Raw genomic sequence first — 25,390 nt, forward strand, 5'->3', positions numbered from 1 at the left:
ATGGTAATAGACTCAAACATTTTGCTAAGGAATAAGCTATCACTTCATCTATAAATGCACTGGCAACAGGCAAAGTTTTGTACAACACATTTGAGAACTTGTTTTTCCCTGGCATGAGATAAAACACTTATTCCTCACCAAGCCCAATTTTCCAAGTATACTGAAGCTGATGAGATCTATAGGAGGATGATGAATGTAAAATTACCTGATGCAAAATGGTGGGAGACAATGACTGATTTACTGTGATAAATTTATAGCAAAAAGTTACTGCACGGTAAAAATGAGAGCAGCCAGGTAAACAGATGAAAACAAGGTAGCATAGTCAAAGAGTATTAGGTGAAAGATAAAAGTTGAAGAATATTCCAGCATGAAAGACCACAACTACAATCCAGCATAAAGGGCTACAAATCCAACCATAAAAGCCAGCAGTACCAAATAAAAAGGGACATCATGAACAATTCAATAGCTGTCTCTAAATTCTTGCAAGAAGATATTTGCATTTCCTAGATTAAATCTCAAGTTAGTTTGAGATATTTTGTAATAATTTTTCTATAAATACTTCATAATTCAAAGTATGTAAGGTGGATTCTTCGACATTTCTATAGACTTTGTTGATCAAAGACCGTAAGATATTGTATCATTGTTTGGACCAGCAAGCTGGATTAATGAATAAAGCCAAGACATTTCACAGGATTCATGTGTAGTGCGAAGTACAGACAAGTATTTTCTCTTGTGTTTTTATCTTTCTTTAAGAGTTTTTCCATAATCTTAATGTATCCAAAATATTAATGCTATAATATGGAATGATATCTCAGAATTTTCTTCTTTGCACTCAGTTTTAACTATTATGCATTTCAATGTTTTTTGCTAATCATCTAAGTTAAGTAATTCTTGATTGCTCCTTCATTTAGGTAGTTTCCCTCTAATATATAGTAAAGGATTCTTAGTTGCCCTTTTCTCATGATTATCTTCTATTCCTCATTTTAATCCTGGTCTAAGAATTCTTAAATGCTCTCTTGCCCCGGTTAAGATCATTTCACCCATTCAGCCCAAAGACCTGCACTTTGCTCTGCTAGCTTTCCCTTTGAACACTCCCTTTAATCAGTTTTGTTGCCCTTCTTTGACTCCATAGCCCAATAGTCCATAGACATCATTCTATCCATCTGTTTTAAGGATTCCACCATCCAAACTTCATTACAAATCAATACCCCCCGAACTTTAAGAATTAGAATAAAATCCTACCAAACAAAGCTAAATCATATAGAGAGAGCCCTCTATTAGTCATAGGTTGGCTAGAGCCTATAATTAAAAGATTGTTTTGTGGTTACCTCAATCTTTTCCTTATTATGATAACTTCTAGGGAAAAATTCTGAGTGATAACATAGTGGCAACCATACTGGGGAACTCAAACCCTCAATCCTAATAAATCTTTAAGAAATTTTTAAAATCTGTATTTTGAGCCTCTTAAAGTAATTTATTAGAAGTTATTTCAAAAATATCACAAAAGAAAACAATTAGAAAAATTTTGAAATTCTGGCTTTGAGGAGAACTCATTATACTAGGGCTAAGCCAAATCCAAACCTTGCCCTAGTAGTTGATAATCCCAACCTGATTTCAAGAAATCCAAAAAAGAAGAAAGTTCAACTTTTCACACACCCTTAGTTAAAGCTAATTCATGTCCTAATGAGTGGTTTTTTCTAGAAGATATTCACTTTGATGAGAAATTTGATTTGTCATTATTTAAAGCAAAGTCTGAAATTGAAATATACGATACTATTCTAGACCCTGATTTCATTGCAGACCTTGAAGTCCAAAAGGCCAACAAGTCAATTGATGAATACATTCTGAATTCTCCACAATCATCCCTTAGTACTACCAAGATCCCTGAGCTTTCTGAACAATTGTCCACTACTCTCAGTTCACCGTTGTTCCCTTCAACTTTTGAAGTCCATTCTCCACCACCATTTATACCTTCACTCCCTCACCAACCTAGCATTGCTCATTCACCATCTACTAGTTCTAGTTCATCATCCACTACTACATCATCTCCAAGTACCTCAACCCCACATCTTAGCCACTCCCAACTTACAACCATGACTAATAGATATGCTCCTCTTGTTTTACCTGCCCCACTTGGTGTTATGCCAACAGACTACCAAAGCAAAATTGTTCAATTTGATGGCATAGGACCCTACACTGCATAGCACCATGTCAATAAGATGACAGATTACTTTGAACTACATGAAATTGATATTGGTGATGTTCAAATGAGACTATTTGCTCAGACTTTAGCTGGTGATGTTAGGAAATGGTTTATAGGGTTACCTGCTAATATTATTGATACTTTAGATATGTTTTACCAATGATTTTTAAATATATGGGAAAAGAAAAAGAAACCCTTACAGATCCTTTGAGAGTATGAAAATATTAGAAGGGGACCCAACGAAACTATACAAGTTTACTGCACTAGATTCAATAATATATACAATGCAATTCCAGTTAACCTTAGACCCCCACCTGATTTAGCATTAATAAATTTTCTTGATGGTTTTGACATGGACATGGCATACCAACTCAAGGAAAGAAACCCCCCAACCCAAGAGGAAATGCAAAGTGTAGCAGTTAGTGTAGAAGCCAATTTGTTAGCCAAAAGAGCTAGAGTTAGAAATGAAAGGAGAGGAACTTCAAAAGATGAAGCTTCATCATCTGACCTCAAAATAGATGGTTTAGCCAGAAGTATGGAGAAACTAATGGATAGAATAGAAAATATGGAGAGGAAACCTCAATGGGATAACCAACAAGCGCTTCTAGTTAGAAACCCAAATTTTAGAAAAAACCAAAACCAAAACACTGGAAAAAATGGACCTGATCGGAATATTAGGCCTCCTTTTCAAGAAAATAATGCAGAAACATCCCAGCCAAATGATCCAGAACAAGATACACAAATTAACCTGATGGGATTAGATGATGAAGATACTCTTTTTTTAACCCAAGATGAGAAGGAACTGCATATGCTATAGCAATTGCAAATCCAGTCCGGAGAGTCATTTGATTATAAACAAGGATATGATTTTGCCATCTTTGAAGTGCATAAATAGTATAACCTAAGGAGTAAAACGAACTATGATATCCCCAACCAAACCAAGAAAACAGTGCCAAATCAACCCAAGAAAATCAAAGAAGCCCCGGTTCCTAAAATCCTCCATATTCTCCCTAGACAAGACCAGAATTCTTCTGGCCCCACCATTGTAGATATAACCCCTAATCAGCCTTCTAATGATCAACCATCCACTTCAATTCCTCCTAAAGAACCAATGGAAAAACCTCAAAACACCAAATTTGAAAACCCACATAAAGAGGTCCCCAATAAAGGAAAAGAAGACCATCCCACTCAAATCCATGCTGTGAAAATTCAAAACCCTTAAACGGAAAAAGCCCCTTTTCCATTCAATCTGGGAGCAGAGGTAGCTAAGCTAAATATTTCAGTCCCTTTAACAGAACTAATCAAGAATGAGACCCACAAGTCACAGATAAACCAGACTTTAAACATTATTGAAAATGAGGATTCGGTCAACTTGTTTGATGACCAACCAAAACTTGTATTTGGTCCATATGTTAATGGAAAACCACTAGAAGGAGGAGTACCACCTTTCTACATTAGCCTTAACATCCATGACAAAATTCTACATAATGCAATGTTGGATTCTGGGGCCTCCCAGAACTTAATTCCCAAATCAGTAATGGAGAAATTAAACCTAGACATTACAAGGCCTTACAAGGACTTATTCTCATTTGACTCAAGTCAAGTAAAGTGTCTGGGATTGATTAAAGACCTGTGTGTTACCTTAGTTCAATATCCTGCCAAAGGCATCCTTATGGATATTGTGGTTGCTGAGATCCCACCAAAGTATGACATGTTGTTATCCAGATCATGGGGAACCAAACTTCAGGGATCTTTACAACATGATATGTCATATGCAACAATATTTATTTTTGGACAACCTAAGAAGCTATACCAAGAAACTTTAATGAAATACATGGTAAGTAGCCAGGATCAACCTCAAAACTTTCCTATCTACTCCGTACATTCAGACATTAATTCCTTTATCCTGTATAATTCTAATCAAACTCAAGAAACTCTTTTAGACAGTATTGCTACAAAACCAAAAGAAATTACAGTTTCTATTCAAAATGAAACTAACCAAACTTTAGAACTTTCCAATAAACAAGGTGGCCAAATTGCTATAAACGAGGATAAGTTTGTTGCACCAAATGATGAAAATTATGAGCATGAGATATTATGGAATCTTGCATTTGATGGGTCAATCAATAAGTTTGGAGCAAGTGCAGGAGTGTGGATATATAATCTGGAGAATAATCACTTAGAAGGCCATGTATACAGACTGAATTTTAAATTTACTAACAATAGGTCCGAGTATGAAGCACTAATTTTAGGTCTTAAATTAGTTAGGAATCTAGGAGCTAAAAGAGTTTCTGTCATGGGAGACTTTGAACTAGTTATAAAACATATTGATGTTGTATATATGACAAAGGACCCTAGATTAAGTTGTTATAGAGGAACTATTGTAGAAATACTTAACACTTTCTTAGAAACCAAGCTTGCAGTAATTCCCAAAAAACACAATATGCAGGCTCATAGTTTAGCAATGTTTGCTAGCACCTACAAGTTACCCTTCCAACCTAACCATTAGTACACTGCTGAAGTTAGGCACAGACCTGCAATTCTAGATAATTTGAAGAATTGGAAAATATTTTTTGATGACAAGCAGATAAACAACTTTTTAATCTCAGAAGAAGAGTTTGTAAATAGTAATATAGATACTGACACATCAATAGATCGTAACATTAAAGATGAGATAGAAATAAATTAGATAGAAGGTGAAGAAATAGATAGATTTCATCCTACTAAATTTACTGAGTCAGATGTAGAAAACCTAGAGCAAGTTGAGATTGATGAAATAATTAACGAAGACACTAAAGTAATTAATCTCAAAGATAATTTCTTACCTAAGGGATTAACCCCTTTGGAATATATGTTTGATTCAGATGATGTTCCTAGGAAACCTAAAATGGAACCTTTAAAATCTGATATAGAGGAGTGTAATATAGGCACTGATGAAAATCCAAAATTGTTCAAACTTTCGAAATCATTACCTCCAACTGAAAAGGTGAAATAAATTGATTTATTAAAAGAATTTAAAGATGTCTTTTCTTGGAGTTACGAGGACCTCAAATCCTATGACACCAACATCATACAACACATCATTCCTATAAAAGAAAATCAAAAGCCTTTCAAACAAAAACTTAGAAGGATTAATCTTGTCTTATTACCTGCAATTGAAAAGGAAATTCAGAGGATGTATGATGCCAAAATAATTGCACCAATCAGATTTTCTGATTGGGTCTCAAACTTGGTGCCAACTAGGAAGAAAACTGGTGAGATCAAAATCTGTGTGGATCTTAGAAACCTCAACAAAGTGTCACTAAAAGACAATTACCCTCTCCCCAAAATGGACCACATTTTACAGAGAGTAGTTGGAGCAACCAGAATCTCATTATTGGATGGGTTTTCTGGTTACAATCAGATCTTAGTTCATCTTGATGACCAAGCCAAAACTGCCTTTACTACTCCTTGGGGCACATTCATGTATGTGAAAATGCCTTTTGGACTAATGAATGCAGGAGCCACTTTCTATAGGGCTATGGATATAGCCTTTGCAAAATAAATTCATGATTTCCTTGTGATATATCTAGATGACATTACTGTATTTTCAAAATCTGACAATCAACATCTGGATCATCTAAGGCAAGTCTTTATTAAATGCAGGAAATATGGAATTTCCTTGAACCCCAAGAAGTCTTTGTTTGGGTTAGAAGAAGGAAAGTTATTAGGTCATATAATTTCAAAAGATGGTATCCAAATAGACCCTGCAAGAATAGAAGCCATCTTACAGATACAACATCTGAGGAACATTAGAGAATTGCAAGCTTTCTTAGGAAAAACTATTTTTCTTAAAATATTTATTTATAATTTAGTAGAGTTAATTAGATCACTGAACAATATGCTGAAAAAGGATTCAACCATAAAATGGACTATTGAGGCTAAGAAATCCTTTGAAGACATTAAACTGGCCTTAACTAAAACACCAGTGTTAATCAGTCCAAAATTTGACAGAGATTTCATTTTATTTTCCTTTGCTTCTAAGCAAACAATTGTTGCAACCCTACTGTAGAAAAATGACCAAGGCTATGAACAACTGATTGCTTTCTTTAATAAAATCTTGAGAGATGCCCCTTTGAAATATAACATAATGGAAAAACAAGCCTTTTTTTTGGTCAAAGCCATCAAGGATTTTAGGGTATACATCTTATATTCTCATATAGTGGCATACGTTCCTAATTTAGTAGTCAAAGACATCCTAACTCAGGAAGGTCCAGATGGAAAGAGGGGAAAGTGGATTGCTACTATTCTAGAATATGATATAGAAATCAAACCAACTAAGTTAATCAAGGGCCAAGGTTTAGCCAAGATAATGGTTGAATCAAATTGTCAGGCCTTGGATATAAAATTTATTGCAGCAATAGATGATGAGGAAGAGATGGTGACTCCACTAATTAGCCAGGGCTTTATTGAATCACCATGGTATGTTGATATCATTTACGTTTTACTGAATTTACAAGCTCCTCCTGAATTATCTAGGACTAAAAGTAGGTTTTTAAAGATGAAATCCTTAAAATTTTGTATATTAGACAATGCTTTGTTTTGGAGAGATCATGAAGGCATTCTTCTCAATTTCTTATTAAAAAATGAAGTTGACAAGGTGTTGTAAGAGTTTCATGCAGGTGACTATGGAGGACACCTTTACTGGAAGATCACTGCAGATCAAATTCTTAGAATTGGTTTCTATTGGCCTACCTTTTTTTCTGATGTCAAGAAATATGTGACCTCCTATCACAAATGTCAAATTTTTTAGGGAAAGAAAAAACTTTTACCTTTACCCCTCAAGCCAATCTCTGCTGAAATACCTTTTCAACAATGGGGTTTAGACTTCATTGGAAAAATTCACCCACCCTCCTCTTCCCAACACAAATGGATCCTCACAGCCACGAACTACATCACAAAATGGATAGAGGCCATACCTTCAAGGCAAGCCAATGACATTGTTATCATAACCTTCCTTGAAACCAACATTCTATCAAGATTTAGATGTCCAACTAAGCTAATTACTAATAATGCAGCAGCCTTTAAATCCAAAAGAATGATAGATTTTTGCAACAAGTATCATATAACCGTGGGCCATTCCACAGCCTATTATCCTCAAGGAAATGGATTGGTAGAATCCTCAAATAAAAGCCTGGTAAACATCATCAGGAAGTTACTTGAGGACAATAAGAAAACATGGAACAAAAAGCTAGTCAATTCCTTATGGGCAAATAGACTAACCACTAGGAAATCAATTGGTACTTCTCCCTATCAACTAGTTTATGGGATGGAAGTTGTTTTTCCATCTTCCTTGGGAAAAATAGTGATGAAGTTGCTTCAAGAAATGCAAGCTGAACCAAATAGTATCCAGAGAAGAATCAACCAAAAAATTCATCTTCAACAAACCAGGGAAGAAGTCTATATCAGGTCTCAAATTGTGCAGGAAAGGATTAAAAAGATTTTCGATAAGAGAACCAAGGCTAAAGATTTCTACCTTTGTGACAAAGTACTCAAGTGGGATTCAAGGAGGGAAGACAAAGGTAAACATGGGAAATTTTATTTCCTATGGAAAGGACCATATGTCATTTATGCTTTCATAGGTACTGATTCTTTCTTCCTAAGAGAAATGGATGATACAGAAGCAGAAGGTGGGCTAGTGAATGGTCAGATGCTGAAACACTATTTTGAACCTAATTATTAATTTTCATTTTGCATTAGAGCATATTTTATTTTCAAAAGTCTAGATTGGATTGGATGGTGATTTTTTGAAGTTGAAGCCCAAAGAGAAGGCCCTAAGCTTTGAAAGAATCATTGTCATAAGTATTAATAATGCAGAAGCACAGAGGAATATTTTGCAAGGTAACATCAACAACAATTCAGGGGCTACTAATCTACAAAGTTATTGACATTTCACTAGAAAATGCCATCCCCAAGTGGAGCCACTGTTAGGTTCCTATACCAATAGGAGTCATAATTTTGAATGACTAAGATTAATCCTTGTAATATTGTACATACCTTTTCTTTCTGCAAATGTTTTCCATATTAAAAAAATTAGAAAATGTAAAGAGGGTATGTCCTAAAAGAATAAACAAAGGACAAACGAATAAGAAAAAGGTAAAAAAAATGAAAATATATGAACCCCAAAAGACAAGAAGAGACCATGAAAGTGAGCAAGTCAAAATGCCACTACTATTTACTTTAATGCATAATAAATGATTGTGTGCCGCTTGTTACTCATGCCACAATCCATGATAGTCAAAATGCTTCAACTTGGTTATTTCATGTTTTGAATTTTATGTTTATAGTTAGAGAATAAAATCTAACCAAACAGTGTAATAAATAGGTAGAGTGAATAAAAGGAGCTCATCAGTTTAATTTGAGCCCTTGGATGATATAAGGTTAGAATTATATAGTTTACTATGTAAAAAAAAGAAAAAAAGATTGATAAGGGTTTGCTAGCCTAAATGCACCCTAATAAAGTGAAGAAAAAATGGTAGGATGAGCAAATGGGTAAGTAGTAGAAAGGTCGCAGAAATATCATGTGATTATACAAAAGCACTTATGTCATTGTCTCAAATGCAATTTTCACATATGCATTAGTAAACGAAGCAAAGATAATGGTTCACAATATGTTTTATTTAACACCCCCTCATTCATTTCACCCCTTTACTTCACTAACTGTCCATAAATAAATTCTAGTACTTAAAACCTACAAGTCAAAAAGGCTCAGAGCATTTCTATGACTTTTGGAGGGACCAAATCCTCGGCTGAATGACTTAGGGAGACACGTACTAGAATCCCCTTCATGAAAACACATACCCCCTTCATGAAAACACATTCCCCCTTCATAAAATCCATTTCCCCTCATTAGTCTAAGAAAACCCCTTTTTCTAAGGTTTATACACCATTTACCTAGGAAAAGTGACTCACCTCCATCTAAATCCTATTTCACCAAAAAGCCCACCTAAATTTTTCATCCTAAGTGTAAATCAAAACGCGTAATCTCATTCATTTAAACCCCTTGTTTACTTAAAAAATCCACTCTGCCATCATTTTCATATTAATTAACTAACTCTATTATATAAACCCATTATAACCATTTTCCCATAAATAATTAAAACCTTATATAAAATTCCCTAACCCCTTGGTTTAAATAAAAACTAATATAAACTACCCCTTATCCTGATATAACTTCACTTAATTTACCTAAACCTAATAAAACTTAAGTTAATCCATATCGGCTTCACCCAACTCCCTAATCCCTCATTAAGCTCGCTCGATCACATAGCCCAGGATTAGTCCCTAAACTAATCCTGAACCGCCATAATCAAATCCCTGGGCCCCCAATCAACCCCCGTCATTTTCCCCCGCGCAGCTTCGCCTCTTGAATACCATTGATAATCCCTCCCCCACATCCAATGGCACACAATCATATCGACCACACCCGATGACTAAACAATAACCGCCCGATAAAGTGGTTTTCCTCCTGGCCCTCGATGCTACATGTCAAATGATGTATGGAATTAGGTGACCCCTCCCGAATACCCCCCGCACCACAAAAGCGGTGTGATGGCCCTCCGAAACTGCTTCCCCCATTTAACCAAAAAATCATCACTATTCATCCGAAAGTGAACCCACAAAAAAATTAACCGTTTTCTCTATAAAAGACCTTGAAGGCCTCTTTTTCACTTTTTCACACATTCTCAGTGTAAATTCTAAAAATCCATTGCCAACCACTACAAACGCCGAATTTACCCATAGAATTCCAATTATACTCTATACGACGCTGTAAACAGCTAGCCAACCTTTTCATACCATACTAGGACTACACCAACCACTACAGCAGCAGTTTTACAGGGTGTGAGATCAGTGTGAGAGATCAGTGTTCCACTTGGTAATAGGAGGATCACCCAGGAGAAACTGTGCAAGGAAATATGAGCTTCGAGGGCAGAGGAGAAGGCGTATGAGTAGTCTATGTGAGCATCAGTGAGGGATCGTACTGAGAGATGGCTAGCTGTGAGAGCTAAACCTTTGTGTAATCCTGATATATTTCCACTTGTATGATAATACAGACAACGGGGTTTTTAGCTTAGGCTTTCCCTAGAGTATTCTTCTGTGTTTCATGTGCATTGATTCTGCTTTTGGTTATATGTGTTCTGCTTGATCTTGCTAAAATCTATTAAGCTTCCAAAAGTTTGATTGTAGAAGTAGATTAAAGTATTTTACTTTAGTTATATTTCATTATTAGGTTAATCTATAGTCAGAATTTCTACATGTTTTATAGCACCATTTACCATCCTTGGTAGATTTGATGCTCTGTGTTATGGCCTAGGGCAACCCTTCCCTTTCAGACTTGGTCCAAATTCTAAAAAACAATGTTTTAAATCCCATATGCTTTTTTTCCCTGTATAAATAGCATGTACACACGAGTCAATCTATACCCAACCCCTATATGTGTTAAAACATTAAAAATAATATAATCTCCTTAAATTCAAGCAGATTTTACAGGTTTTACCTATTACTCACCTACTGTAGTCCGTGGCCCAACTGCTTACCAGCTGCAAAACTAATTTGAAGTATAAATATACCTCCATGGGAAGACCTAAGTTAGGATAAAAGATTAGATATTTATAGTTTATTACATCCTTAATCAAGTTTGAAGAAATCAATGTACCTTCTACACTCCCAAGTCATAGGAAACCTTTGTTTCGTTCTTGAGATTTCCTTCATCCCTTTATGACATCCCTATGTATACATATGGAGGAGGATTGTTGGGGCCTGGGCAGGACAGATCCGGAGGACAGTTTCTCTTGGAGCTGGTAGATGACTCAGGTTGTAGTTCTTCCATACTTTCTTTAGTTTACATCAATAAAGAGGCGATGTCTTGTTCTTGAAGTTTATGATCTTAATGCATTAATATATGTTATGATTTGCTTATGAAATCTTATGTTAATGCTTATTTTCTTACATGCTTATATGAAATAACACCTATATCATGAACATTCTTTCTATTATTGTTTTTGTATATGATTTTCTTGAATGAGTTGCAGGTTCTAAAGCATTGGAAGAAGCAGAGGGTTTGGACCCTACGGGAACGATCTCAAACGTAGGACCTCCAGGTAATACCTCTTCTTCCTACTTCAGTAGTTTAAGTATTAACATTGTCTGTTTACATGTCTCTTTATGTTGTATTCCCTTTGCTCTATTGGGGTTATCAACCCAATACCCTAGGGTGATTCTACTCGTAACAAAATTGGCGACTCTGCTGGGGAAAACACCCTTATTTTTCCTAGAATGGGTTGTTTCTTCTTGATCAGGGTCTATTTGATTGGTTTCTTACTTTTACAATGTCTGTGACAATTTTTCTTCCTAGGCATCAAGTCTGATCTTTTGGATCAGGCCTGGATTTTTTGTTTTTCTTGATTAAGTTTTATAACTGCATTTATCAAAGGACACAATGGCATATGCAAGCTAGTTTCTTCAAATAAACTCGTTTATACACGAGTTTCATCTATTTTAGTCGCGTACACATGCTTCTATGTCTTTACACAGTCACATATACCTTATTTTGAATTAATTTTTCAAAATATTTGGCCCAATTAAGATTATTGCCTGGTGGTGTTTGTTATTTTCTGGTCATTCACTGTCAGTGAAGCTTTTCTTGCTTGAAAGTTTTCAATTTCTAATATTCCTCTCATTGATAAACCTAGTTAACCTAGGGTTTTCTTTTTGAGTAGGTTTTTAGTTTGGGTTTTGGGTTCAACACTTCTTGTGGAAGTTCTTGGTTGTTTTGACTTTGCGAAACAAGAAACTTATTGCAGTTTTGTTTATAATGCAATTTTCATATTGCTTTACTTTTCTTTCCCTTTTTGGTTGACCTATTTTGTTTTTTAATGGTTTTTTAGTTCCTCTTTGGCAATCTTGAAAGTCTTTATTGACATTCTTTTGGTTTGATGAAGTCCTTTATAATGTTGTTCAAATCAATCTATGCAAGTGTATAGTCCTTTATCATCTCAATTTTCATTATATTGATGATGTGCATAACTTGTGAATTTTGGGACTCTTTATTCTTGTTTTTGGTCTTTTAAGTTTAGTAGTCTTTTGTGGTCTCAAAAATTTCTTTGGGTTCTTTTAAAAAGAAAAGACAAAAACATAGTTCTTGCCTTTCTTTTTCTTTCATTTTTGTTTTTTATTTCTTCGTTGCTTTTGAGCAATTGTGAAGTTTTTCCAATTGGTTTTTCTTGGTTTTAAGGGAATCTTTTCATAGAATGTATGCCCCTATTGATCTTATGAAGAAACATATTTTCTTATTATATGAGCATTCATAGAATCTTGCATCATCATTATAGTTTGCATTAGGTTAGTTTGCACTGTAAGCATTTTTAGTCTTTTTGTTAGATTTTGAGTGTGTGGAGTGTGTTTCTGAAAAAGAGAAAAGAAATTTTTTGCTTATATAAGTTTTTCGTAGAACCTCATAGAAATCTATATTCATCGAAGAAAAATAGTTGCATTTTCATAAGTTTCTATTGATTTATTTTGCGTCAAAACACCATAAGTTTCACTCTCATTGTACCTGTGACCTAAAGAAAAACTCTTTAAAATCAAGTGATTAGTTAAAAAGAACTACAACATTTTTTATTTGTCATTAATTACACCAACAAGTCTAGCTCTTTAGGGCCTTGGAATAGGTGAGTGGAGAGTTAACTCTTCAATGCCACTCAAACTGTTAAACATAGATGTTGAATAATGAGTGAAATCTAGTGTCATTAGAAAGACTGGGAAATCTCTATGACTGGGAGTCAAACACGAGGGAGAGTGAAGACAAGGAAGAGAGATACCCCCTCTCCTACTTGTTGGATCTCGCCCCAATACTGTTCCGCCTGGCTTTTGATATGAACTGGTGTCCATAGTTGTTATTCTTAGGGACCACATAGGTGGCTACGAATGGGAATCCCGCGACACCCGAGCTAGATGTTGTATCACATTCATTAGTACTTCTGGAGGGTACCCTTGCAAAGCTTGGGTGCTTTCACCGGTAAAGGCTTTTGTCTGGAGGTCAACGTAATTGCTTCTGTCACCTTCACTAGTAGGCCTGGGCCATCATTATCCCAAACTATCTGTAGAAGGTCCTTGATTTCACTTTCTTGTATTTTGGTGTTTGGTCCTCATCACCTGGAGCATAAATACTTGGAAGTTGCTTGATTGATTGTATCTTTTAGGAACTTTGTTAGAGAGTTATTTTTGCGTCTATTTGGCCTAGCTTTATAAAAAAAGTTTAGAGTCTTTAATTAGTTCTCTTAAAATAATTAAAATTGGTTGACTGACCAGTTCATCGGTCTAGGAGGCATCGTGGGATTTCACCTACGACTGTTGAGCCTTCTTCTAGAAGGCATAGGAGCAATTCTTCTGGTGATTTCCAATCAGTGTCAGTAGACGTAGTGGAGATTGATCCTCTGATTCAAGCTATTGATTCATAGAATAAACCTAGTGGTTAGTCGATATTTGAATTTTGGAGAGGAACAATCCATTCCTTTCTAGAGTCCTCTTTCAATCGGAAGACGTTATAGAGGTTCAAGAACTCCCTGAGTCTTCTTTGACTCGTTCTTCTCCTCTCCCTCCTGATTATCTGGACCTTCTATTATACGTCCGGTCTCCGACCCACAGGCCTTCAAGCCCTAGTCCATATCAATCTTTTCCTTCGATGGCCACTGCTGGGAGCATGGTTTCAACTATGAGTGCTACTAGTGTACAAACTCCTTTATGAGTACAAGGAGGAGGTACAATTTCCATACCTTTAATCACTCCTAGCATTGAAATTTTTGGCTCTACCTTCATTCCATATTCGAGTGGGGACACCCAAGATTTTTCCTCCAACACTGGTTATTTCCCCTTTGGAATGCCTACCAACACAATTCCTTCGATTATGTTAAGTTTTCCATCGGCTTCTTCCATGTTTATGACTTCCATGGCAAGTGGGTCAGCTTCTTTTCATGGTTTCCCTTTTGGGAGTGGTCATATACCACATTCTAACCCATCTTTAGGATCAATACCTTTTCCCTCCATAGGTCAAAGTTATAATCCTTTCCAAGGATGGACTAACCTAATTGTTAGCGATTGGGAGCCAAGAATCAGTTCTCTTTCAGCCAACAGGGGAATATGTCTTATTCCTCTATCAATTCATTCCATAGTTTTTCTCCCTTTGCTAATGCATGGAACCCTTACTAAGGGCTCTCTACTCCATTCAACACCTCTCTAGAGGGAAATTTCACTAGATATGAAAATTTTTCGGCAGTAGTTGGAAAAAATCCATTTTTTCTACGCCATAAGGTTTTCCTTATGGTTCAGGTCTTTCTACGAATTACTTCAGGAAACCTATTGCCTTCACAAAGCTAGGGTATTCTTTTCAGAACATTGGAAATTCTTCCCATATCGGGTGAAATCCTCAAGGTCCTCCGCGCTTACCTTTCCTGACAACTTTAAACTTTCCATATCTATCAAAGTTGACTAATGATCTGATCTGATACAACCCGGCTTGGCCTCCGGTTCCAACCAAACTTCCATCAGACATACCCAAATTCGAAGGGAAGACTGGTGAAGATCCGGGCGACCATATAACCACTTTCCATTTATGGTGTTCGTCGAACTCCCTGATAGATGATTCAATCAGGTTGAGATTATTTCAACACACCCTAACTGGGAATGCGGCTAAATGGTACATTGAACTCCCAGGGGCACCTTCGCTTCATTTGGTGATTTGGCTACCATATTTTTAAACCATTTTCAGTTTCTTGTTCATTTATGATGCTGGAACTGAGCTCTTAGCTAATTTCCACCAAGGCTAGGCAACCCACATTTATGATCATATCCAAGAATGGAGAAGAAGGAAGAGGCTTATCAAAGCCAATATTCCACAATAATTCCTTCTTGAATGGTTTCTCAAATCTTTGCAACCTGAAATATCTAAGGATGTATCACTCTCTAGTGTATTCACCGAAGAATAGGCTATTTTTAGAGCCCAATGGCTAGAACTCATATTCTCAATCTAGGATTCTTGAAAAACAATTTCTCGATGCTCCTATATTTAAGGTTGATCTAACCAAGCCGAAGCCAGGTCCCAATGCCGATGGGCTAGTCAGATCAATGGATAGTAACATGGCTAACCTGCTAAATCAATTGTAGTAGTTGTCTTTGCAAACTGCTTCTTTTATGCAGACATCGCCATCAGTGCCCATGCCTTCTCAACCTTCATCTATAAATGTCATTCAAACTTCTAACCACAAAGGAAACCAACAATATAATGGGAAGAAGAAATGACGTGGTAGGAAAAAGAATCTGGATGGGAAGGGTAATGAAAATAAGCTCGACAGTGAATATGGGAGGGTAAAAACGAGTCTATGAAGAAAGTAAAGTTTCCATGCAAGTTATGAAATGGTGACCATTTTTTTAGTGTCGGTATCTTCATCCCTTCGTCAGTGATCAAATTCTCTTATTGCATTGCATGTTAGGTGTCTCACCCAATCATCTTCATTCCATTAGGGTCATGGATCATCTGACGGTAGTGGCTTATTATACATTTTCTCCCATGTGCTAGCCCATTTTCAGTCATCTAGATCATCTGCAATCAATTTTTGTCTTTAAATATGCAAAAGTCATTTTTAGGGTTTTAGGTCTGATTAGGTCTAGGGTTTCATCAATAAGGTCTTCAAAATGCTCAATAATAGTCAGCAGGTGCATGAGGAGGTCAAATAAAGTTTCAGCAACAACAATTTCCGTAATCACATGCTCAGTGATTCATTTTTCTCAAAACACTATTTTGAGGAAAAATAGAGTTTTTTCTATGTTTTCATGTATAAATTTGATGTAATTTCATTTTTTTCATATGTAATAACCTCAGTGGTGACCCTGGTCACCTTGCTAAGCCTCTTCAACTCCATCACCTACAAGGCAAACAAAAAGTCAAAGCATTCAGTTCATCAAAGGCAAAAATAAAGCAAATTGCCCAAAAACAGAGTTTTAAAAGCAATTCAAAGGCAAACATTACAAAGTTGGTTTTTATAAGTGAAAAATGAAAATCCTTTGTATATAAACCATTTGTTATGTTTAAATAGTTCATTTGCATCTAAAGGAGAAAGAGTGAACAAGAGAAAGGTCATGTTGAAGCCAAAGAGCAAAATCGCAGCAACTTTGGCAAATTTCAGGGGCGCGGCGCATTGGGACGTGGGCGCAGTGCATTGGGCCACACTCTTCAGTGTAAAAATTACATAAGCATGGCACATTGAAGTGGCGTGGCGCACAGGGTTTGGAAGCCAATTTCATCCACAACCACCTCCCAAACTGCAAAATTTGCTCAATCTTCAGTTGTTCAAGTAAGTCAAACATTCCTCCATGATTAATGAATGAGTGTCTCTTGGTGTTTATTGTGATTTAATGAGAAAAACTTGAAACCCTACCTCCTTGCAATTTTTGTCAAAAACAATTGCATTGGGTTTACAACTTGTGTTTTTTGCTGCTAAATCCACTCCTAGCCATTCCTCACTCCCTCACTCTTTCATTCCCTCATTCATTTTCTCCCTCTCATTACGTTTTCATCAAAACATTCCCCCAATCCCCATATCCCTAAGTTTACTAATTCTAAATCCCTAATCCCACTATCCCAAACCCTAGTTAAAAATTCCCAAACCCTAATTGATGCCCCAAAGCTTAAATATTGTTCCCTAAACCCTTCTATTCCTCAAAATCCTATCAACAACATTCTCAAAACCCCTCATACACTTTCCCTCCATAGTCCCTCATACATTCTCATCCTTGACAGCAAAAACCTAAAGACACCATATATCTCTTCATACTCATCAAAGAAAACTCAAACATTGGCAAACATGCAGTCAGATCCTTCCTATTATCGAGATGAGGAGACACTCAGTGATTCTTCTAGAGAAATTCACACACCAAGGAGACCTCACAAGGGTGGTAAACATGTACAAGAAGAGCCTAGTTCACTTGCCGAGCTGTTGGCCTGTCCTCTTGCTGTCACATGCTTTCAACACCAATCTTGTTATCACTTCTTTGAGATGGCAGAGAGAGTCCAGTACCATCATGATTTGGCCAGATTGTTTGTGCTCCATCTTCATAATGGTCAAGTCACTTGGCAGGTGTGACATTCACCTTGACACCCGAGACTATTTCTCAAGCAACTGGCATTCCAAATGTTGGTGAGCAGTGGAATAAAACACAGCAGATTGATAGAGAGCATTATGAGCCTTACATCAAGGCTGGTTATCAGAGGCATCTCAGTAGAGCTTTTCCCTTCCGATATCTGAAGGACACATATGCTCCCTTGATGAAACTCAATTAAATATTTCAGCTGTGAGGGCTGGTTTTCTCACCTATATGCCTATCACATCATATTGTTGATGCACTTCACTAGGGTGAGAATGATGAATCTCCCCTATTTTATTTGCTGAAACATTGAGAAGATGACCACCTTAGTGCATAGGAAGCCTCCTCAGCAGCAGTATAATAGTATATATCATTTTGCACTAATCAAAATTGTGGTCTTGCATCAGCTTCGTTTACAGAACATCTCATGGAAGGATTTCATTTCACATGAGGTCTTCACAGGTCCTCAAGTACCCCCAGTAGTTTTTCATGAGACACAAACCACTAGTGTGCCAGTGTTTGTCACCTATCGAAAGGGCACTAGAAGGTTGTTTGCAGCGGAAAAACGAGTATTATCTCCACCTGGGGTGGAAGGGGTCTCATTTCCTCCATCAGCAGAGAAGGTACAAGACAAGGGCAAGCGGCCATTACATGATGAGGGGCCTTCAGGAGGGCAAGAGACAGATTTCATTCTTATTCAAGATGATGACACCGATTTGGGCTCACAAAGCTCAAAGCTTAGAGAGATCATTCAAGAGCAGCAAGATGACATTCAGCATTTGTCTCTCAACCTGGATAGAGCCAAGTGGATCATTAATTATCTGGAGCAAAGAAACAAAAATCTAGAGGATCTGCAAACCATTATGGAGCTACAAAACATACGAGAAAACCAGCAAGCTGCCAAGAGAAGGAAATTCAAGCTCACATCACTTGAACAAGAAACCAATGCTGATCATGAATCTTAGTTTGAGAGGGAAAATATCCACTTGGAAAATATTCTAGAGAAGGCCAACAGAGAGAAAAATATGTTGAGGCACATGGCCCATCATTACTTGGCGAGAAACAAGGTGTGCAAAGCAAGAATCACGATTTTGAAGGCCAAGTTGAAGAAGGCATCGAGGAAGCGAAAAGAGCAAGATAGACTTCAGATATTGGCTGGGGCTTCCTTGGACCAACACAACACTTGATGAAGGACACTCAGCTCAAATTTCAAGAAATTTGGGACACTTTTTGCAATTTTGAAATTTTTGGCCTAAAAATAGGTTTTTCTGCCTGATGTGCCGCGCCACCTAGCGCGCTTTTACTAGGGACCTCCTTTTGAGGAAAACTCAGAATTTCTAGATTTTTCATGGAAAAATATGAATGCCCACAAATGGCCAAGAAAATTTGATAGGTTTTGAGCTTCCAAGAAGGTCAAAAACACCTCAAAAATGACCTTTCTGCCCCTTTTTGGACACACATGAAGCAGTGTTGGGAGAACTCAGTTTTGGAGGGGAAAATGGAGGCCAAATTCAGAAATTCCACTTGTTCTGGAAAGTAGACAGGTAGACCTTTCCAACAAGCCCACTTGGAGAAAATTTGGACACCAGGAAGGCCTCCAAAATCAGCTGCAAAAAGGCGCTACACATAGGGAAATCAGCGCGGCGCATAGGAGGAAATTTGCTCATTTTGGCCAAAAAACTCTGTTTTTCACCTAGTTTCTTCACAGTTTGACTTTTCTCTTTCTAATAGTCAAACTCATGATGTAATTTAATGTGAATTGATGGATTTTGATGTAATTATGCTAAATTTTCACTTATAGAGGTAGATTCATCCATCAAAAGGTAGTTTGCAACTGAATGAATCAGTTCCCTAGTTTTTAGAGGCAAGCTGTTCCACTGCCTACCTTTTAGTTCTCAGTTTAGACTTTGTTGGAATAGCTCCTAAACTTATGATCTCAACCCCTAGAGGCTAGGATGAGTTTTTGATTGCCTATATCTTGTAATTTTTCAGTCATTGGCAAGGGTTGGACTCTTGTGAATGCTTTGAGCATTATTGTACATTCATTTTCAGCAGTTTGGCAAAGGAATTGACCAAGGTCTGCATCACTTTATGGGATTCTTGTGGCATCTTGATTTGGTATTGTGTTTTCTTCTGTAATTACAAGTTTTACATGTGATTTATGTATGCCATTATCTCTCTTTGCTTCATCTTAACTAAATCAAACAAGGATAAAGGTAGAATACATTGAAATTGTAGTGCTCTACCTAGGGTTTATTTAGTTATTTATGTTTTCAGTTATTTGAAGAGGATCCCTAAGACTTTCATGCCATCTTCAACTCATCACCAGTCTAAAATCTCCCGATCTCACTCAATTTGAAGTACCAAACCATCTGCCTACCTTGCCCCATAGAGATATCTGCAAAACTAAGCCTCATTCCCCAGACCCAAATCTGCCTTTCACATTTGAGCCAAAAAAACCAACATTAAATTCATTCAAACACCTCTGTACACATACCTAGCCTAAAATTAGTCTTGATATCAGTCATCTCAAGCTTTATTAGCCATCCTTTTTGAGATTGACAAGGAGAGAGCCCTCTCCCGACCTGGTAGGCTAGCTACCAGGTTAAGCGTGGTTTGATGTTACCCTAGATCCTACCTTTCTCAGCCTGAGGTAGACTTAGGCCATAACACATTTGACTCATCTTTGCCCAAAGATTCAAGGTGCTCAGTGCTTGTTGGTTCAACAAGGGTATTTTAGCATAGAAAATTTTAGGGGCGAATGTTCGCGAAATTAAGGGGTTTTAAATTTTTAGTGGGCGAATATTTTGTATCATAGTACATTTTTACAAATCACCTCAAATAGCCCACCTTATTTTAAGGGAGAGGGTAAAAAAGGTAAATTTATCCCTTGAAATTAGGAGTTACAACCTTCCATTCGCCCATTTTCAAGAATAGGTTTTATTTAAGTGAATCCTATGGGCCAAAGGCCCAAATACCATTTTATAAAAGAGGTATGGTAAATTAATAAAAATATAAATAAATGAGAGGTATGGTAAATAAATAAAACATTTTTTATATTTACTCCATAAGTCACCTTATATACATGCAAGGGTGTAAACAAATAAAAATATAAGTAAAGTGGAGGTATGGTAAATAAATAAAAATATAAATAAACTAGATGCATGGTAAATAAATAAAACCTCTTTTTATATTTAGTCCATAACCCTCGTTCTATTTAGTACCGATACCCCCACTGGGGAGCAACGAGGAAGGGGAAAATCCATCAAATTTTTATATGATGAGTTCACATATTGACATTGCTACATGGTCACGTGATTATCGTGAATCAGAATCATCTAAGGCTAAGACTATTCCTGATGTTTCAGAGCCACTCCATATCGAGAGGCCTGTAGTTGAGTCTATACCTCAGACGCTGAAAGGCTCCACAAAATGTTTGACAATTAACTCCAATGCTAAGGAAACTCAGAACTACTCTATTGTAGAAGATCTAGCTCAGATTCATTGTGCCATGTCGGTGTTAGAGGTACTCCAGTCGTGCCCAACACAAAGGAGTGCATTACTCACTACAATCAGAGCGGTTGATCCAAAAAACTCTCTTGTTCTTACATTCAATAAGTCGAACATCAAGAAGAGACTCCCACATCATATGGCTTTTTAAATCAAGTCTACATACAGAAAGACCAATATCTTTCGAACTGTAGTGGATGAGGGAGCTTCCACATGTGTAATGTCCATATCATCTTGGAAGGCTCTTGGATCACCTCATGTTTTTTCATCACCTACTCTATTAACATCATTTGATGGTCATTCTCATACATTGCATGGGATTATTCTGCCTCTGTAGTTGATAATGCCACTATAGATTGTTTCTTACTCATCCAACTGATTACACCTCCAAATAGGTTAAACACATACCCACTTGTAGATCTTCTCTGATCCAGATCTCTAGCCTAGTCCGCATCAACAAAGCCATGAATATCCAAAACTCTATCCAATTCTAGTCTTCCTTGGTAGCACAAACCATAATCACTAGTGCCATGCAAATACCTAAAAACCCGCTTCACTGTTGTCCAATGCTCCTTCCCTGGTTTTGACATAAACATGCTCAATACTCCCATTGCATGTGTAACGTATGGTCTAGTACAGACCATCGCATACATCAGGCTACCAACTACACTTTCATATGGAACATGGGACATATCCTCTTCCTCTTCTTGTGTCTTGTGACACTTTTCAGCAAATAACTTTACACCTACAGGAATAGGAACCTTCACCAATTTACTATCATGCATATTAAACCTCTACAATATTGTCTCGACATACTTCCTCTGGTTTAACGAGAGCTTCCTCTTTTCCCGATCTCTTTCAATTTCCATTCCCAAAATATAGTTTGCAGCACCAAGATCCTTCATGTCGAATTTGGAGGACAATTGGGTCTTCAAATCCTAGATAATTTCTTTGTCATTTCCAACCAGCAACATATCATTCACATACAAGAACAGATAAATAAAACAATCACCAATTAATTTAAAATACACACAGTGATCTTCTTTGCTTCTGGGGAAGCCAAGTCCCCGTATAAATGTATCAAATTTCTGATACCACATCCTTGGTGACTGTTTTAACCCATACAGAGACTTCTTTAACTTGCATACCAGTTCTTTCTTACCCTTCACCGCAAAGCCTTCAGGTTGCTTCATGTACATCTCCTCTTCTAGATCCCCATGAAGAAACGTTGTCTTCACATCCATCTGTTCTACCTCAAAATCAAAAGCAACAGCAACAGATAAAAGTAATCTAATAGAAGCTACCTTGGCAACAGGAGAAAAAATATCACCAAAATCAATTCCCGACACCTGGGAATAACCTTTTGCTACCAACCGAGCTTTGTATTTCTCCACCTTTCCTTCTACATTTGTCTTCTTATTGAACAGCCATTTGTTGCAAATGGGTTTCCTTCCAACTGGAAACTCCACCAGATCCCAACCCTCATTTTTGTGCAAAGATGCCATTTCATCAACCATGGCCTCTTTCCAGAGTTTTCCATCCTTTCAACCTACTGCTTCCTTCACATTTCTTGGATCATCATCAGTAATAGATAAAGAAAAATTTAAACAGAAAGAAGATGGACTATACCTTTCTAGCTGCCTTCTTTCTCGAACTGATCTTCTCACACATGGAGTTTGTGGCTCTTCATCTTTTGATTCCTCCTTTACTATAGAGTCTGATTCTTCCTCCTTTAGTTCAAACTCTATCTTCTCAAGTTCCTTTGGTTGGACTTCATGTTTAATAACATCTTTCACCTTTGTAAACACCACATCACGGTTGTAAACAACCTTCCTTGTTACTGGGTTACAAAGCTTATAACCCTTTAAATCATCCTTATACCCAATAAAGATGCACTTTTTAGATTTACTATCCAACTTGGTTCATTCTCCTTTGGAACATGTACATATGCATCACATCCAAATACCCTTCGAAGTGAAAGAGATGGTTTCTTACCAATCCATACATCTTGTGGAGTCTTATCCTCCAACACTGATGAAGGTGATCTATTGACCAGGTAACATGTTGTCTCCACCGCCTCTGCCCAGAATCCCTGTCCTAACCCAGCACCACTGAGCATGCTTCTTGCCCTTTCTATCAACGTCTTGTTCATTCTTTCTGCAACTCCATTCTTCTGAGGTGTATATGGAGTAGTCTTATGTCATACTATACCACACTTCTTACAAAATTCTTCAAATTCCTTACTGCAAAACTCTCCACCGTTATTTGTCCTCAGCACCTTTATCTTCTTCTCTGTCTAGTTTTCCACCAGAGCCTTAAATTCTTTAAACCTATCAAAGACTTCAGATTTCTTCTTAACGAAATATATCCATGTATACCTTGAGAAGTAATCTATAAATGATACATAGTACACAGACTTACCCAGTGATGGAACCTTCACAGGTCCAAACACATCACTATGCACAAGCTCTAATATATGTTTCTCCCTCTTACCACCAGAGGGGAAACTCACTTGATTTTGCTTCCCATATACACAATTTTCACATAAATCAAAATCCAGAGAGCTATTACTCATACCTTCTACCATACCTTTACCATGAAGTATTTGAAGGCCCTTCTCTCCAATATGTCCAAGCCTTTGATGCCACAACATGGTCTTCTCTCTAGAGACCACTAGATTTTCTGCTCCAATTTCAGGAACCGTAGAGTTGTTGCACCCATCAACAACAGTGCTACCTTGCAGCTTGTACAAAGTTCCAATCCGAACTCCCTGCATCAATACCAGTGCTCCCCAAACCATCTTTCAAGTATCCTTCTCGAACGTTTTTACACTTGCATCATCCAACTTGCTTACAGAAATCAGATTGTTGGCCAATGCAAGAATATGTAGAACACCCAGAAGTGTTCTAACCCTTCCACCTTGCAGCTTCAACTTTACTTTTCCACGACCAATGATTCTAGCCTTCCTATCATCCCCTAAGAAGACATCACCACCATCGTATTTCTCATACTCGCAGAACCACTCTCTATGGGGAGTGAAGCAAAAGGATGCACCTGAGTCAATCAACCATGCCTCATGATCTACATGTGTACTTGAAGAAGCCAAGTACACATCCCCACCTTCATCTGAGGTGGTTTTCACCTCTGCAGAAGGAGCATCATCAGATCCCTTTCCTTTGTCAGGAGCTTTAGATTTACAGTCCCTTTTGTAGTGCCCTTCCTTTCTGCATTTCTAGCACACCACCTTTACAGGTTTTCCTAGAGATTTAGATTTCTCTCTAGATTTAGATCTCCCACTCGATGACTTATTTTTGTTTTTGTTCTGGGACCGTCCTCATATAGATAAGGCATCACCATTCTGGGCTCCATATTTTTTTGTCTCATCTCCTTCGTTAGCAAGGATGAGACTATTTCATCAAACTACAAGGCAGATGCATTGCTACCTATTGCAATAACCAGACTATCCCACGAATTTGGTAAAGAACACAACAAACTAATGCACTTATCTTCATCTAAAATTTTGATATCAACAAACGATAACTGACTTACCACAGTATTAAATGCATTCAGATGCTCTGTCACCAAGTCTCCATCTTTCATCCTCAGGTTATACAGCTTTTTCCCGTAGGAATAGTTTATTCACCAGAGACTTAGATTGGTACAAAGTGCCTAACTTGTCCCACAAAGCCTTTGCCATAGCATCCCCTAATACATTCAGCAATACTGAATCTAAGACACACAATCATATTGTTCTCTTTGTCTTCCAATCCAACTTCTTCCATTCTTCAACAGACACTCCCGTTGGTTTAGTACCCGAATCTACCGCAATCCACTGATCTTTATCCACCAACCGATCCTCCATCTTGAGTTTCCACAAATCAAAACTCTGACCATTAAATTTCTCGATCTCTATCTTTCCACTACTCGCCATCTTCTTTCACCACCAGAATCGATCCCGCAGATCTCCCACTAAACGGGGTATACCACAGGCCCAAGCGAAACCTCTCAGCAACAAAGGCGTCCACTTGAAGCCAAAACAAATTTGATACCAAATGTAGGTTTTAACCTCATACATAAATTATCTGCGTACGAATTCTAAAACACAGAAAATAAACAATGCGAGAGCATAACACATAAAACACATACACACAGAGATTTTCCCCTGGATCCCAAAACCGGGACTACCAGCTTGATTTTTCATTATGTTCCTTTCAATGTTACAATACATATTTATACATACCGAAAACCATCATGTCCAAAACCATGGACCGAAAACCATCGCGTCCAAAACTATGTGCGAAAATCATGCACAAAATCATAGGTAGGTCCGCCCAACCTAATATAGGGTCCAAAAAACAAAATTTTATAGGGCGCTACCCCAAACCCCATAGAGGGGGGTTCCCTGCACCCCTCAAACCCCCTGTGACCCCCCCCCACGCAACGAAGGGGGGATCTCTGCCCCCCTCTAACCCCCCAGTTCACTACGTGGATTAGTTGTGG

This window comes from Pinus tabuliformis, chromosome 2_1 (assembly GCF_031772625.1).
Source record: "Pinus tabuliformis cultivar Carrire ecotype Pingquan chromosome 2_1, CPIR1, whole genome shotgun sequence".
NCBI lineage: Eukaryota > Viridiplantae > Streptophyta > Pinopsida > Pinales > Pinaceae > Pinus > Pinus tabuliformis.